The sequence below is a fragment of the Parasteatoda tepidariorum genome, chromosome 9 (genome assembly GCF_982258835.1).
Source record: "Parasteatoda tepidariorum strain Cologne lab strain chromosome 9, Ptep-v5.0, whole genome shotgun sequence".
In the NCBI taxonomy this organism is placed as follows: Eukaryota; Metazoa; Arthropoda; class Arachnida; order Araneae; family Theridiidae; genus Parasteatoda; species Parasteatoda tepidariorum.
This window is the reverse complement of record NC_141763.1, coordinates 32,207,973-32,223,028: the sequence shown is the minus strand read 5'-3', so window position 1 is coordinate 32,223,028 and position 15,056 is coordinate 32,207,973. Positions and strand designations below refer to the sequence as shown.

At 26.2% G+C, this 15,056-nt stretch overlaps 1 protein-coding gene across 2 annotated transcripts in view; it reads right to left on the bottom strand.

The window, feature by feature from the left end:
- PMCA (plasma membrane calcium-transporting ATPase 3) overlaps positions 1-14,002 on the bottom strand; it is a 215,126-nt gene extending 201,124 nt beyond the window's left edge. Inside the window, exon 1 of one of the 2 annotated variants that reach the window (XM_087151226.1) lies at positions 13,253-14,002. The gene's annotated coding sequence lies outside the window, so the exon portion shown is untranslated. The remainder of the gene's footprint in view (positions 1-13,252) is intronic. The other variant, XM_087151224.1, reaches the window with a different exon arrangement.
- Between the last annotated feature and the right edge of the window lie 1,054 nt (positions 14,003-15,056).

Sequence of the window (15,056 nt, the reverse complement as noted above, 5' to 3'; positions counted from 1 at the left end):
CAAGTTCAGGAAAAAAACAACTATATTAATTGCATTTGAGAAGAAAATCTTTCAAATAATTAAAATGTGTTTTGTTTTCATAGAAATATCGCTGATTATAAAAAATCTCTTAATAACATTTTATTTAGTTTTGTTTGTACACTGTGTTTAAATATTAATTACCTTTGGTAAAGTTTCTTTTTAATATATATTTATTCTGTCTTTTGAAGTTGAGTTTTGGTAATTAAAACAACAGTATTAACATTCAAACGAAAGACTTTTGACTCGTTCATGACCAGCAAAAGCAGAAAGAAATTCTTTCCCATATTCACACTCTCCGAAAGAATACGTGCTTAAAAGAACATTTACTCTTGAATTAATATGAGTTTTGAAACGGGAGTAAGTAATAGAGATCACGTTCCTGTGACCCTGGGCCGCTGGAATCAGAAAGGGCCGTTTCACCTTCGGTGAGCTTTTTATTCTGGAGAAAGCTCAAACTCTCCGACTCTGAACACAGCGTGTTTTCAAAAATAGACACAGCTCAAAATGCGTTTTGACAAAAATAGACACAGCTCAAAATGTGTGTTTACAAAAATAGATACAGCTAAAAATGCGTGTTTACAAAAATGGACACAGCTGAAAATGCGCATTTAGGAAATGGTTAGAACTTAAAATGTTTATCTACGAAAATAGTCACAGATGGAAAAAAATGTTTGCGGAAATATATGCATAAAATAATTTAGACAAAACTAACAATTTTATTAGAATTTTACCAAAGTATTATAGTTCTAAAATTACGCTAGATTTGAGAAGTATATAAATAATATGTTTTTGAGTGATAGAGATTTAAAACTTTTTAAAACAAATACTGTAAATTTAATAAACAAAATTTTCGAAAGTTATCAATTCAATTTTAAATTTCGAACATTTGAGCACGTCGATTTCAATCAATTTTTTGTTGCAATTAATAACCAGCTTAAAGATTTTGAATATGCTTATATATATATATATATATATATATATATATATATATATATATATATATATATATATGCAATAGGCAGAGAAAGAGAATGAGAAAAATGGAAAGATAGATGTAGATATACGATCATCAGACCCTATTTTTTAAACTATTCTAATTACAGGTTACTTATTATTATGAATTACAATTGACCTCTCACTAATTAATGAATTCTTTTTTCTCAGAATTAAAACATTATGTTCAACTGAATAAAACAGAACGCTGTTCAAAAAAAACTGTATTACTTTCTTAAGTTCTGAATACAAAATTTTAAATCACGTTATTCAGAAACAAAATTGAATGATCAAAAACTTTATAGTATAGTTGAAATTTCAATCTTGTCAAATCCTATGCCTTTGTAGCAATTCATTCTGTTCATAAAATCATTTTTGGCAAAAAAATTTCAATCAAAAATGATTTTCAATGAATATTATATTAAACGAATGTATCATATTTTTGTTATGAAATAGATATTTTGATTCTAGATGAAAACAACTGCACGCAATAGTTGCATGAAGGCTATTGTATATTTGATGTGGTTTATCATTTCCAAAAAAATAATGAATCTGCCTAATACCAATTTATCTATTTAATAGCATTAATATGTTTGAAAATATCAACTTAATAAAGCATTTTTCTCTTGCTATTATTCTCCATAAATATTATTAAGGCCACTCTATTTAATTCTTCATAATAGAATTATCAAAGATCACGTGTCTTGCTTTTCATCTGTGCATAGTAAAAAAATATTTTAATCAATAATTATTTATTATATTTTATTTCATAATTAATGACACATCTAGGCAAAGTTGATTTATTTCAGGTTATACATATAATCAGCGATAAATTCGATTCTTTACCACACAAGTTACTTCAGACAGGTGGACAATTTACAAGAGTGATCAACTAAACAGGTTTCACTGTGTGGGTAGGATTTTGTAGAGTTGATTAATTCTGATTAATTGATTATTTACATTTTTTACTCCATACAAAAAACGCGCATTCAGCTACACTGCAAAAAATTCCGTATCAAATTACGGTAAAAAGTACTGGCACTTTGCGTGCATCATCCGCAAAATTCATTTTACCGTAAAACCTTAATAGTTTGACCTTAATATATTATACCACGATTTTTAAGGAAATATTTATTTAGTTCGAGAGATTCTAAGATTTTGTGGTAATTATTATTGTAAAAATTATAGGAAAACTGATTTTTTATTCCCTATCATGTTCCGGTAAAAATGGATTTTACGGGAAAAACCCTGTAATTTTATCTTAATTTTTTTTTTTTTTTTGCAGTATAATTCTCTACAAACTGGTGTGAAGGTCAGAATAATAAATCCAATATTTTGTATAAATCCTCGCAATTTTTTCAGAATCTTTATAATTATACTATTGGGATTGATAAATAATGATAAGTTTTATTTTCTAATAAAAAATACTGTTTTTGTTGAAAAGCTATTTAACGCATGAAATGCTAGGAAATTCAAGAATTTCTACTATTTTTACGTCTTTTATTAAAGTAAAGAATTCAAAATTCTTTTCCGCTTTCAGCTATCTATCTTTTCACTTTAAATTTCTTTAGTTATAACTATTTGAACATGACGGGAGAGGGGGGGAAGTCTTTTATCTTCGCAGCCGTGACAAGACACAATAATCACCCTAAATGCGTGACATACATTTAAGTATTGAATATCTGTACATGAAGTTTTCCCCTTAATACGTTGCCAAAGAAATTCCTAAAAGCATTTAACTGAGGAAAAATAACTAGTTTTTCAATAAATATTGCTTTTTACACAGAGCCAATAAAAACACATATTATTTTCAAAAACTCGAATATTTCCTCGGAAAAATTAACCAAATATTTTGTTTGTCAATAAAATCCAGTTGTTTAATAAACCTTAACCTTGTCATATCCTTTTACTTATAATGCACGTGTAAGAAATTATGTACTTTTAATAACAAAAAATGAGCATCGCTAAAGAGAATGTGACATGAAGCATCGTTTTGCTACATTTGTTTATTAACTAAAAATCCATTTTAAATCGAAAACGTCATAATAAAGTTATTATCTAGATTTTATAGCGATAAAATGTAATTGTTGATGAATTATTTGAAAAATTTTATTTTTTATTAATTGCTGTTATTTTGTAAGATATATAAGTACATAATTACTCAATAACTTGGTTATGGAATAATTGACTCTACGATTTTTAATTGCATAATTGGCTTGACAATTGGTGATTACATTATAATCATACTATGAAGATATACATTAATTAAAATTATTAAGATATACATTATTTATATTAGAAAGATACGATAATTACATTAGAATCATGAAGATATAAGCAAATAATAAGTTGCTTTTATCGTAATTTGCATTATTTTGTTGCTTATTTGAATATAATAAATGATTAATTGCAAAAGAATTCACATTTAACTAAAATACTGTTATTTTTACAAAATTAACTTAAAATTTTAATGTTTAAGAAAATATTCTAAATAACTGCTTGACAAATTACATTGTATAATTTATAAAGAGCACATCAGTTTACTTTGATAATTAAATTAATTATCATTAAATGAACATTTAAAAAATTCATAAAATATTCTGAATTCATGATTTATCAATAATTATTACTTTTCCTTTCAGTCAAGATAATTTAAAACAAATCTTAAAAATGCATATAAGAATGATATTAATTTAAGTATATTTTTCTATTATTTGCTCTTATATTATTCAGTTTTCTACTCTCATTAATATTTTTGAATCCTTAATTCATTATTTTTAAGACAAAAATGGGGCTATAATGCTAAATTAAATTTAGAAACAGGATTAATATACACTGAAAACCAAATTAGAATGTACTAGAAGCACTAAAAAACTCATAACACCTTATTTTTGTCAATATTTATACCATTTTGTAATATTCTCTCGAAAACAACAGTTTCAGGAAAATAAATCTAATATCCAATCACCTAATTTCTGATCACAGTTGCAGTTATTAATTGAAAATAAAGAGCACGGCAGAGACTATAACAGTGTTTGGTTGTTGCCCAGCAACACATAAGACTTGTGCTTTTGACCCTTTTAATGCCATTGACTGGCATTTCGCTTCCTATCATTAAGATAAAAATATTTTCTCAATGGAAAAATTTATTTAAATCATTTTAAACATGGCAATATGATGCTGAACAATAATAAAATTTGTGAGATCGATGTATATGAGCTTATATAAAAAAAAGAAATTTCCAAAACAATGTAAAAATTCTAGATAAAATTACGGTATTAGGTACCGGCACATCCGTAATATCCATTTTACTGTAAAATCTGTTTTTACCGTAATTTATAATTTGGCAATTTTTACCATTATATTTATTTCCTTAATTCAAATGATTTCACGGTTTGATGATTCACATAAAAAATGATTCACATAAGAAATTTCAATACCATTCGAAAAGAGAAATTTAATAAGAAGGTGTAATTTCTTCTTTTGCTTAGTTAAAGATAAATAACTAATTATGCAAAATAAAATTTATCATTTAATTATAGAATAATATAAAAATAAATTACAAGAAAAGTACAACGAAACTATTTACAATGGAACTAAAATCGTAAAATTTAATTGTTCTAAGACAATATTTTTTGAACGACTTTCCTCAATTTGCCCTCAAAGTAAATCAAATCATGTTTAAATATATAATTTAATACATTTTTCATCAAAATTTAAACATCACTACTTTTGATAAATTCTCCTTCTTTAGTCATTATTTGGATTGACATTTAAGAATATTTTAAAAAGTAACTAACTCTTATAGTAACTATATCTACTTTTCTTAAAAATATCTTTCCCGTTGTCAGCTTTTTGGATACAATTTTGGAGCACATAAGAAAAAAAAGTTGTATTCTATAGTGATTGCTACTTTTCCTCAACATTTCAAAATTTAAAAAAAAAGCATTTTTTGCATTATTAACTTTTTTTTTAGTTTTTCTCAAAATAACTTTAATGAGCTCTCTAATTACTTTGAAACTTTTTCGCCAAACTTAATACGTGAATTTTATACAATAGTAATGAAAATTAAAAAATAACTCAAAATTCCCCATAAAGTAAATAACATGCTAATCTTCCGTTAAATTGTTATGCAGAAGTTCTATACTAAACTCATAGTCTGTAGTATATGTACTTTGATATATTTAATAAATTGGTGATTCTCTGGAAACATGACAATTCGGAACAAAACATTTCTTCAAATTTAAAGTCTTCAAAATAATCTGAATTTTTTTGTACATTTATTTAGTTACATTTATTAATATCTTACAGACAACAGTGTAGTTTATTGACATTTGCACAAGAAAAATAAAATAGAAATTCACCAAATTTTGAATGCCAGGAAAATGACATATTAACTTAGTTAAAAAAAACAGTCATTTTAATAGCAAGTAATTCAACTTAAGCCTTTGCGTTAGATGGACCATGAATTGCTTAAATTAATTCCTTTATTCACAGTAGAAAGAATCAAAAATGTTTCTGTTGCTGATATGTACAGAATAACATTGTGTATAATTATAAATCATTAAATTACAAAAATATAACTTTAATTACATTCAAGCATATTACAATCTTACATAAACTTAGTATTAGGTTAATATTTGCTTTCTCTCTTTACATTCAACTGTTTAAAAAATTTTCTGGTAACTGTTTCAATGTCCTGACATTCATAAGCCAGGAAAATGACAGCCAGGATAATGACAATTTGCTCTTATATGACATTTAGCTTTGCTTTAATTTAACATTTCGGCCTAAGATGTTTATATTCCGCAGAAAACAGCAGGATTTCTTGAAATAACTCAGGAAAATCTATGTAGTTTATGTTATTAATGATTTCAAGAAGACAGGAAAATGACGACATAAAAGCCTACTCACCTTGAAAAGTTTTTTGAAATAGGTCTTAAACCAGAAAATCGGTAGTTTATACATGCAATAAGACATGTTCAGATAGGATGGTATTCTAAGCAATCGATTAACATAAGATATTGATTGCTGGTGCTATCTATTTTGGTTATAAATCACTAAATAAAAGTAGCCAGGAAAAATGACAGATTTTCTTGTGACAAACAAATTATTGACAGAAAAAATTATTTTCAGCAAAGTTTTTGTAAATAATACCCTCCGCATATATTCTAGAAATGCTTACAACGGTTAAGATTAAAAAAATTAGATATTGAAAAATTTATGGGATATTTTGAAGCTAGTTATTATTGAAAATATTGTTTGTGACATAACAGGAAAATTACATTTTGAAATTCAATTAATTTTTTTAAATATGCAAAACAGCCAATGCTATTTATTAAAATTTTAAAAAAAGGTTCTTTTAGTAGTATAGTATTAGATCTTGAAGCAAGAGACTGTAAATTGTCATATTTCGTTAGAATCACCCATATGCTACTAATTATATAAGTACACAATATATAATAAATTTTAAAGATTTAGTTTCTTTATGTATACAGAATCCACTTTTTTATTAAAAATCTAGTAAAATTATTTATCCATACGTTTGGCTTATAACAATAAATAAATACAAAAGAAAAATTTATATGTAATACTTTTAACAAAAATGCATAACTATCAGATATCATAATTTTACTTTAAATCAACGTAAAAGTATTTTCTCAGAAACAAAAAAAGTCTTTCTTTTCTTTGGAATATACGCCTTTATTTTATGAATATTAATAATTGATAGCTTTTCATAGAATTTAGTCAACAAAGGTAAATAAACTCGTTATTGATTTTACTGTTTCAACAGTCGCCAGTTCCAATCTAAGCCAGCCAGGCAAAAGTTGCCAGTTTCCTTCTGTAGAAGTTGCTTTTCCTCTTCCCTATAAATAATGCAGTAAAGTCAATTCATCTCTCTAAGTTCTTCGTCCAGGAAATAAATAAAGCTGGTCTTTCTATTGTGCTTTAGTCTGAATACGATGCTCGAAATATGTTAATTGATAATTAAAAAATACTCGTATTTTAAGTAGTTTGAGTGTTTTATATTAGTTTTAGCTTAATTGATGCTTAAATGCAGAAACATATTACAAAAATAGCGAAAAAAGAAATAGGGGGAAAAGTTCGAATCACCTAAGTTTGAGTTTTTCAAAATTCAAAATTAAGCAGGAATTTTAAAAAATTTAAATATTGTATTGTATAATCAAATTGAACACAATATTTGTTATTTTATTTTATAACCTTTGTTGAACAACCTACCCAATTTTTGAATTTACGATTACCAATGTTAAACTCCCTAACCTTGCAATTTTAAACCCAATCCAGAAGACAAGTGAACACCACCTGGATATAGTATTAGGAAATTTGCCTTTGTGGAGGACTTTTTATTGAAATTAACCCTTGTTTTCTTTAAATGTATAGGAAAAACACGAAAATCTTCCAGGGTTAGACTGATGGCAACGGATCTCTAACCCGTGATCCGTCTACCATTGAGGATATTTCACATCAGCACTGTGGTCGGTACCAGCTTGTACAGACATCGTTGGGATTCACTCACCTCATTGGAAGGTGAGCACTCTATCCTCTGAGCCACCATGACTCTTGAATATATTATTTGAAAATTTAGCCTATTTTTTTAATAATCATTTACAACTTTCATAATTATAATAAATTCTATTGTGAATTGGAAATTCATAAATTCGCAATTTACATACAATCATGCGAACAATCTCTCTCTGGATTCAAATAAAATATTTCATGATAACAGTTGTTTCAGTTTATTCAATTTTACATTGTTAAAGGCATCACTGATATCATCATTAGCATGAAATATGTTAATCATTAATTTGGAATTCAACTTACTTTAGATTATTAATCATTTTTAAGAGGCCTTTTTCTCCTTGACTGAACTCTACTGTGGAAAGACTGAAGACGGGTAGTGAAAATTCCAAATATGCTTTTAATCACTTTTTTATTTAATTTTATTAAATAAACTGATGGTGGATATATACTCTATCCGGCAGAAATAAAGTAAAACTGCATAATATAAAATAAAATAAAGATACATAATAATTATTTTTTAAACTATTGCTTATTATTATAATCATTTTTAAACCTATTGGCTGACATACCAGGTATTAAATTAACACTTATGAAATTTTATGAATATTTTTCACTCACTCAAAGAAAAGAGATAAATTAAAGAGTCAAAAGCTTTCTAATTTATTTAGATCCATACTATAAACCTTCAAATATGTAAGGTTAGAGTTTCAGATGAAACATTCATGAAATTTCGCAGTAAATTATCAGTAAATTTACATTTAATTTTGAACAAAAGTGTAACATTGGCATTGAATAAAAGCTTCAATATTCAGCCTGGTTGAACTATAAAGACAGTAAAACCTAATCAAAATATTTAAAAATAATTTTCTGATTTCAAGCGTTTTACAGCTTTTAATTAGGCACCCCTAATTTTCTTAAATAATTCAGGAAATTTTAAATTGTTCCTGGTGTCATTAAAAATTTTCAGTATACCACGCCAAAGCTAACATTTCAAATTGATTTCCAATTAAAGAGTAAATAGCTAATGCAAGTAAATTTTAAAGTACACTACTGATCATTAATTTTAATACGCCAATAGATTTTCAGTGTTTCCAAAAAATATTTAAACGTTTAAACTTAAGGTTTATACGCAATTATCACGCTATATTTTATTACAGAATTTATACTATATTTTAATACAGAATTTATTCTATATTTTAATACAGAATTTATACTATATATATTTTAATACAGAATTTATCGCATTTATATTTTATTATAGAAATTATTATATTTATATTTTATTACAGCAGTTAAGATATTTATATTTTATACAAAGTTGATCATTTTTATATTTTAACACAGAATTTTTTTTTTGTCTTAAGAAAAAAGGATTTTTTTCCTAAATCTAGAGTTAATTAAAGGCAAACCTTATTTGAAAATAATGATTACTTCTGCACTCAAAGCATTTAATTGCTTGGTTACATAAATATTTTATATCCGATTTTATCCGAATTACGTTAAGTTACTAAAATGTAAAAAAATTTTTATCGAATTTACGGAATAAAATACTGCTACTTTGAGTGCTCATCCATAAAATCCATTTAACCATAAAATCCATTTTTGCCGTAAATCCATTTTTACAGCGAAATTCATTTTTGCTGTGAAATATCATACCGTAATTTCTACAGTAAAATTTATTTAGTTATAATGATTTCTTGATTTTACTGTAATTATTACTGTAAAAATTACTGTGCATTTAGTGTATTACAGTGACATTTTTTTAATTAGAATGGTTCAGTGATTTTACTGTAATTATTAGTGTAAAAATTACGTATTTTTCGTATTTTTTGTTCTGTATCTTGTTCCGTTAAAAATAAATATTACGATAAGTCGAAAAGCTGAGTGCTGGTACTTTTTACCGGATTTTGCTACAGTGTACGATTTCTATTTTCATATATGATACACCTGTCCAAATGATATATTTAATTTATATCTATTTAGCAATGCAATGATCAGAATATCTTTCCTTTAAAAAAAGTTTCGAATACCTTTTCTCTCTCTCTCATGACAATGTTTCATAAAGAAGCTAATAAAAGTAGTATTACAAGGAATAGTAATATAAATAGTGAACTGAAAACAGTATTTTACATACTTTTGATAAAAAAATTGTTTTAAAGGAACAGAAGGATATTGGAATTAAAAATTGGTAATGCAAGTCAGGAGCAAAAAATCAAACTCAACACGGCTCTCAAGATTGTATTTGAAATAAATAAAGATAAAAAAACAGTTTCAAGCTGAAGATTAATAAGAGGTTGTATTATGTTGCATTTTTAAACGTTTTAATTTTTTACAATAAACTAATACATTTATATAAAATAAAAATTTAGTAAACATTATAAAAAACGCAGAACACTTAACAAAATGTTGCATTTGTTCATTATGTCTACAAAAATCGATGACTAAAAACTAGTTTTAAATTTTATTTTATCAAACAAGCACTTAAAACCTCGGGCTTTGAAATGTTATTAAACATTTTTATATTTCGCAAAAATATATTTTCGATGCTTTTTCTTTGTGGAAACCAAAAAAAAAATCACCCCTTCTATACAAAAAAAATGATAATTCTGTTTGAAATCTAAATACAATTACTATTTCTACCTCATTATCATTTGTGAGAGACGTCATTTTTTTTTTCTCTTTTGGGATTCTTGCCAAATTTCATTTCCCAAAAAAAAAATGCAATAATGAAACAGCTCAACTACTAATAGAATTATCATTCGATTTTTTGACTTTGTTTAATTCAACAAGTTCGTAAAAAATACTTGTTTTTAAACTTTTTTAAACCTGTTGCCCTCACAATAACCAAAATAATAGGGAGAACTATATATTTAAATTCAGTTTCAGGCTCAAGCGAATTAATGTTATATCTTTTTTCTACATAATAATTACATAATAATTACTACATAATACATAATAGTATAAATTTTCTCTTTTTGAAACTTTTGAATATATTTTTCTGCCCTTGAAAATATTTACAAAATTAATTGAATTCAGGAAGAAAGTCCTTCTTTTTTATGAAAAATAAAAATGTTTTCTACAAAAGCTTGTTTTGTTATTAATTTTAATAAGTTTAATGTTTTTTCAAATAACTTCTTTATTTAATACAACTTTGTAAAATGTAGACAACATGGAACTCTTATTATAAAACATGGATCTCACAATAGAATAGTATTTTCTTTTTGATTAATTTTTTTTAATATTTTCTTTAAATCCTTTCTTTTTAATTAAAGTTTCAATTAATTTTCCTTTAATTGATTTTTTTTCTTAATTAAATCGCATTTCTATTACATTTTATTTTGTTATTTACACATATACTTTTATTAACAACTGTAAAAAAGAGCATTATTCATAGAATGAGAAAATCTTGAATGGTCAAATTAACTACTTGAAGATAAAAAATTTATTTAAAACACATTTAATTTAAATGTGTATCAAAACTAAGAGTCAAATATTCATTAAAGTAGCCAAATGTGGTGTTAAATTTCATTTATATGGCATTTGCTTATATTTATTTTCATAATTTATAATAAGAAATGGTGTATTGAGAGAATAATTTAAATTCTCAATTAGTTGAGAGATTAGAAGCAGTTTAAGGATTACATAGAAAATTTTTTCATTATTGTTAGCATTGATAATATTTAGCTTTATCCTAATTTTTTTTTACTTTTATTCATATTCTAATCACATTATAATTACTTATTATAATTTTACTTTAATTTATTTTACATCAAAACACAACATTCCTTTAATTTAATTTTCTTGGATGTTTATTAGGAAAAAAATCCTTTTTTTTTCTAATTATAGTTACACTAAATGATACTGAAATTCATTATTTACTAAATTTTGAAATTTAAATTTACTCTTACTTTGAGATGGTAATTATCCCTCTTAAAGAGCCCTTCCTGTTTTAAATTTTCGTTAAATAAAATAAAAAGAAATTTTTGCTTGATATTAACCTCAGTTTTATAGCTTGTTTATTTTCTCATTTTAATTATGATTTATCTAAACAGCCTATATTTTTGTACGTACTCTTATTTATATAGACAGAAAACAACGTTAAATATAATATTTTAATTTTTAATAAAAATTAAATATTTTGATTTTACATTGTTTGTAACTCTGAAAAGCAATGCAAATTATTAATTACTAATTATTAATTATTGCTAATTACTAATTATTATTATTATAATAATTAATATAAAAGAGAATCAAAGCATGCTATTAATAATAATTAGCTGAACTTCCGTTTAACAAAATAAGGAATTACATCCTTTATCTCTATATTTCTTTGAATTTTAAAATTTGTCTGTATTCTCATTTTTTATACTTATACTAGCTTTAATTTTTATACAATATACTTCTGGAAATGGCGAGTATCAGTTGAAGACACACAATTTTTTATTTAATTATTAAGGTCTTTAATTATCAAATTATTTTGTTTAATTATCAAATTATTTTGTTTAATTATTAAATAGTTTGCTTAATTAATAAAAACCTTTAGTCAAAGCCCCATACAAACATACTTAATAGAATCTGTTATGGAATTCTCTTTCAGCGAACCACGTATTTTACCCTTGAAAAATTTATTACATTTTAAGGAAAATAATATGTTGATGTAATAAACTAAAACTGAGTTTAAAGTTGCATTTCATTCTGCATTTATATGTTCTACATTATTCTAGACTAGTTTAAATAACCAAGTTAAAAGTCATAAATTTTCCTTAAAGTTAATAAATACTTAAATTCGCATTCTAGTTTTTATTAAATAGAGTAATTTCATCAATACACTCTGTGTATTGCATAGATGTATTAGAATTTTTAGATCAATAATGCAAATGTTAATCCGAATATCCTAATCCATTTTAATTTATACTGATAATGTTAATGGATTAAGATAATGCCTTAAGATATTTTTACTAGATATTGTTGTGAACAATAAAAATTTTGAAATTGTTAATATTTGTCATATTTACATGTTTTATTGAATTTCAAAATAAAAATAATACTTTAAGCTATCTAACTGTTAAACTTAAATTTTCTTTTCTTAAAAAAATTCTTATTTCACGCACAATGTTAAGAATCAATGCGAAGCATTTACTAATTAAAAAGGACTTCAATTAAAAGGAAAATATCACTGTCCTACTATTGTTTAACTAATATCAGTTAAAGGGAAAAATATGCATTTAACTAATATTATTCAACATTTTATGTATGTATAAATGGGTGCATAATATTTTCGGCTTATCATGTTCATTTACATTACAACTATTTATTCTTTAATTACAGCACAATAGCTAATATAATGTGCTGCAACTTCATTGCTACTTCTTAAACCAATTTTAGATCCCTATACTTTTTATTTATAAGGAAATTAATGGTTCTGGTAATTACAGAACCAATACAGTATTGCAAATCAACCGTGCAAAGCACCTATCAGCATACATAAATTTCACCCAGGTAAAATTTAAAAAATAAAAAAACAAATAAAACCAAAATCTGCTTGTTAGTTAAAAACGTCCTATAGTAGGGAGAAAGTTGGACGCCTTCCCAAAAAAGTTTGACGATCCCGGGACCTTCTAGGGTTATCACAGTACCGCAAGGGTTAAGGGATCAAAGTACAAGAACTCAAGATTTAAATTTGATATATTCTTACCTGTCGTTATACGTGTCCTCTAATTTAAAAGGATTAAGGAGTTGATTATGGTAATTGAGGAGGATCTGTTCATAGGACCCTCTGGCGGGGGGTCGCCCCTGATTCCATGCACCCTTCCAGCTCAGCGGAAGAGGTGCTGAAGTTGGTGCACCACTGCTTCTTCCGTCTCCGATCTGTTCTTAAGAGTATATCTCACAGCTCCTCGCATTCTTAATTTTCCAGGTGTGTTTAATAAGTGCGTTAGTCCTTTTTTCCGGGAAAAAAAATCCTGTATTTTTTCCTCCCTTAATGTGGACTAGGGAAGTGCCACCGGAATTCGTTCTGGAAGGGTCAGTGTGAGAAAATTGTTCATCAGTACCACGTACCACTAGTCCGTTCGCGCCCTGTAAATGACCGCGGTGAGGCGGCCGGTTTGCGCATGCGCCGCTCGATAGGTTCTCTCATTCCGATGGGACATGGCGGGGACGCGGGCAATGTCATGACGTCATGCGCACATCTGCAGTCGCATGCCGCGTTTTGATCACGAGCACCCCTCTTTTCCTAATCCCGACATTCCATCCCGAAACCCTCCTGGAAAAAAAAGAACAATCTAAATGTTCCTTTTTTTCCAGTTTCTCTCAAAGTTTTGACTTTTATTCTTTAAATTAGAACTGTTTAAAGAGAATGTGCCCAGGGAGAGCGAAATTAGGGAATCCGGAGATTTCCTGGATCGAAAGAAGGAGAATAGGCATTTATCCTTTTTCAAAGGTCGAAGAGGGCAGCAGTGCTCAGAGTCACGTGATTTGTCCGGATATCCGGTGTTTGTTAACGCCGGGGTTTAGTTAGGTTTATTCATAACGGTTTAATCTTGAATTGAATCTCGGGAATGGGAGAGTCATGAATGCAATTGTTTAAAAGAAAACTATTAATTTTTATTCTTTTTCAACTGCAGTTTCTAATCGATTACATTTTTAATTGATACAAAGTGCCAAGTAAACGGAATATTATATTCTCGTGCAGCGTCTATAAAAAATGCAAGTTTTATGTTTATTATTTTTGTAAGAAAAAGTATTTTTCCAAAAAAATTTTTTATGATTTATTTAAAATTGTAATCAGTTTTTTCTTCATTTTAAAATATTTTATTAATTTTAATTAACTTATAATTTAAAAAATGCAAACTATAATGAAATTTGAAGGCAAATATTTTTGTCTTAAATTTACACATCTAAATACATTTTGGAAAGGAATCTTTTCTCTACCAAGTAAAATAAATATTATATTCTTCTGCAACGACTAGATTAAGTGCAATTTTCTATGTATGTTATCGTTTTCCAGAATTTTTCTCCATGATTTATTTAAAATTGCGGTATTTTTTTATCATTTAAAAGTTTTTACACAAATAATTAATAATTTTAAAAGTGCAAACTGTATAAAATTTGAAGGCAATTATTTTTCGGTCTTAAATTCACGCATCTAAATACATCTTAGAAAGGCTACATTCAAAGAACTCTTTCATTGTTAGATACATTCGTTTCAAGTTTTCGCTCTAAATGTTATTTTTTTCTCTTGCGAGTAAGCCTAAAACAATTTAATGTCTTCAGAGTAAATAAGAATATCAATGTGATATGATTCATATTTCAAAAACATATCTAAATATTAATGTGATATGATTCATATTTCTAAGATTTATATATATATAATAATGTGATATAATTCATATTTCAAGAATATATATAAATATCAGTGTGGTATAATTCATTGTTTCAAAGTGTAAACTAATAAAACAAATTACGAGATCTAGCTTAGCCATGAAAGTGTGTAAGTG